Here is a 3623-nt window from a genome sequence, read left to right as displayed (position 1 = left end):
TTGACCCTTTGTCTGAGGGGTTTATTAGACATCTTGGTGCGTCGGGGGCGAGTGGGCCAATCCCACAGCGTGCAGTCCTCTTTCCAGGCGTACTAGGTTCCCCAAAGTGTCAGGGCCAGGCCTGGCCGTATCCTAGGTATCCCGGTAATTTATCTCCCCACCAGAGCAGATTGTGTCCTCCTACGCGCTTCTTTGCTTGCCACCTCCTTTCACAAGGCCCTGGCTCCTGCCTCGACCTGCCCCCCAGTGCCTGTGTGGTCCTCCTGGCCCTTATACTGCCTTCTCATGAGTCCCTCCGGTGCCCCAAAGTCCTCCACACTGGGATCGTATTGTGGTGGCCCGTAGATCTACTTCAGCCACATGCCTACTTATGTGGGGGCTCTGGCCTCAAGTGGCCACGTCCTGCATGCCCGTCTAAGCAGGGCGCTGCGGTGCTGCCCTGCTCCCTGCTTACAGCTTCGCCGGCCTTGGGGCGCTCCACGTTCGCTGCTGGGTCCAGGCTCACAGGCTTCCTCACTACAGCCCATGCCCGCAACGGCAGCCGCCCTGCCAATGGGCCGCGCACCGCTGGGGATCTTAACACACCCCGATGTCCAAGTTCGGGTGCGCGACCCACCCGAGCCGGGCACCGCACAGGGTCAGGCGCCCCCCGCTGGGCACATCCGCCATCCGCGGGATCTCATGGGGGAACCCTTTTCAGGTCCACTGGCCGTTGCTGGCCCGTTTCCAGGAGTGTTGGGCCAGGCAAGGCCAGTCCTCGCCCCCGCGCACTCCGCTCACTGCAGAGCCCGCTGCAGCTGCACCAGGGATGCTCCGGTGCTTCTCACCCGCTGCTGGGTTTCAGTGTGGGCCAGCGCTCTCTCCACTCTCTGGCCACCTCAGGCCCGGGCCCCACAGAGGTCCCCCTCTTCTGGGGATCTTGATCCAGCAGTAGGACCCCTGGTGCACAACGCCAGCCAGTCCGTCCACCTCGTCCACGCCTAGAGGCGCTTGCACCAGCTTTGTATGGGGACCCCTCTCCTTCTCGCATCCGCCGAGGATAACGGAGTCTGCATCTCAGTTTGACTGGGTCCGCTGGCAAGCCTCCAGGCAAGGCATCACTCGTTTCATGCCGCAGTGCCGGGCAGTAGCACGCCGCTCCAGCGAACGCTCCTGGTGCGGCGTTGTGGTCAGTTTATGGCCCTTTGTTCTGATATGCCCTCTTGCCCCCATCCAAGCCGTGGGCACCCCGCTTTTCTTTTTCGGCCGTAGCCTCCCACACCGGCACCTGATCGGGCCCCACCAGCGCACAAAACGTGCCCCAGGTATTCATGCACATATGGCTGTGTTGCCTGTGTGCAATGTCCGCTGGAATCTTCAATTCCTGTAAAAATCAATGTCGGATCACGGGAGCTCCCCACGGATGCGTCCTCCTACGTGGCCATTTAGCCACGCCCCCAGTCGCATATTTTCTTCTTACTTCATGGTTATGTTTCTGTTTGCTAACATTGTTTCTTCTTATATGTCCATTACATCGTTACTCTTTTATTTTAGTCCTTGTGTGTCCGTTTTTGTTCGTTGTTTATGTTCATTTGTTGTCACCATCTGCCCTCCATTCTCTTCAGGGACTGTTTGTAAGTAATCCTCATTTCGTATCAGCTGCTGGTATGGTTGTCTCAGTGGGTACCTTGCAGCCCACAGTTGTCTGGTTATTGGCGCTCCAATAGGTATACATGTCCCTCTAATGGGAACTGGACAGAGCCCCACCATGGCTCTCTGTTGGTTCATTTGCTCCTTATATGTCATATATCTTGGTGAGTATGCTTCTGGCATTTCGACATGGGTGGCTGGAGTGCAGGCCATATTTGGGACCTCCTCTAGACACCCCCCTCAGGTCGGTTTATTGACCACTTTTTCTTCTTCCTTTAGATTATTCTTGCTTGGTTCTTTCATATCCAATTCTTCGTCATCTGGGTTTGTACACGATGGTGTGAACATGTGCATCTTTGAAGTCCATATTTGTATCACTCCTTTCAAACTTCCAGTTGTTTTTACGTGTTCGTCTTTGTTCCAGGTCATTAGTTGGCATTGCCCATTTGGGCTGCAGTAAATCCATTGCCCTTCATACCTTCTTCGTTTTCTGGGGTATGCAAACTTTGTTCCTTCTGGCGCAAATTCACTGGCCTTCACGAAGTTTATTATTTCTTCATCTGTTAAGTCTCTGGGCTTCCATCCTGGTTCGACATCGACCATAATTTTCATCCCAATGGCTTTCTTCGCAGTTTTCTGGCATTGTGTTACGATTATCTTGATAACACAAAATCCTAGTAATATCATTACTAGCAGGGCACCCAGAATTTTGAACATGTCTGCCATCCATTGTGGGACCCATAGAAACAGTGAAACAAACCAGCTGTCATCATCGACTTCGTCAGTTTCCTTGATCATCTGATTCTGCACATCTGCCAGCATACTTATGGCTTCTGTTACGGTATAAACGTGCAACATGATTCTCCGATTTTTGTGCAAACACCTCCATCCATTGCTGTGATCATGTCAAGTACATATCTGTGCTGGAGGGTCATCAATCGGATTGCCCTCAATTCTTCTTTGATTGCGTTGAATCCTTTTATGGTAGTGTTGATGGTCTGCAATAACTCCCATCTGGTTATCTGCAACCATTTAGCATTCACTCCTATTTGGATGTGCGGCAAGAGAATTGTTGTAAATACTGTTGTGGTGAGGCTAAACAGTCTGTGCTCGTATGGGATTGCATGGAATGCTTCTTCTGATTTGGCAGAAAAGTATTTCTCTCTTTTCATCCGGGATACCAGTTCCACAGACCTCCTCTTCCTTAGGTGAGCATCTGCTTTCGGGAAACTGTCAATGTTCAGGTCACTTTTCGGGATCACTAGTGCAGGAATGTGGATGTTCACTATTGTGCATATGCCTCCCCAGTTTTTCGGCAGTCTTATGTATTTTTTGGATCCACACGCCCAGTAATGCTCCATAATTACTGTGGTCCCTTGCATCATTCCTGGGGCTTCGAGGATTCGTCCGCAGTTTTGATTCTCTCCCATTTTCCTTGTGCCATTGTTTCTGAAGCACAGTTACGGGTTTTCCTATGGTACTTTTTGCAAGGGTCCTCCTCTGTTTTCGACCCTTGTCAGCAGCTTTACCAAATTTGGCCATAGTGGTTTGCATAACCTCTGTGAATTCTCTATTGCTTCCTTGCAGGCTCCAAGGACCATCCACGCTCTGCAGATTACAACTCCTTCTTCCCATCCGTTTGGGGAAACCACTGTTCCCCAGATCTGCATTTGGCCCCTGTTTTTCCAAATGTTTGCCTCTTCTGCACTCTTTCCTTGGACGTTCAGTCTCAGGTTTATTTCCCAACTTGTTCCTGATTCTTTCACTTCAGGCTTTTCGTACCTGATCATGTGATTCTTAGTGTGCGCTCTGTTTCTTGTCTTGATGTCCTGGACGTAACCGTCTTCATCGGGGTATTCCTTTTCAGTTGCCCATATCAATGAGGCATCTCTCCCCATAAACTGTCCTCTGGTGTTGCACATTGCTATGTGTGACATACAGTACGCTGTAGGGACATCGATTTCTACGTCCACAAAGATCTTGGATTTTCCCAT

This window comes from Ambystoma mexicanum, chromosome 12 (assembly GCF_040938575.1).
Source record: "Ambystoma mexicanum isolate Mex_15411 chromosome 12, UKY_AmexF1_1, whole genome shotgun sequence".
NCBI lineage: Eukaryota > Metazoa > Chordata > Amphibia > Caudata > Ambystomatidae > Ambystoma > Ambystoma mexicanum.
The sequence above is the reverse complement of the archived record's forward strand: the minus strand, read 5'-3'. Positions refer to the sequence as shown.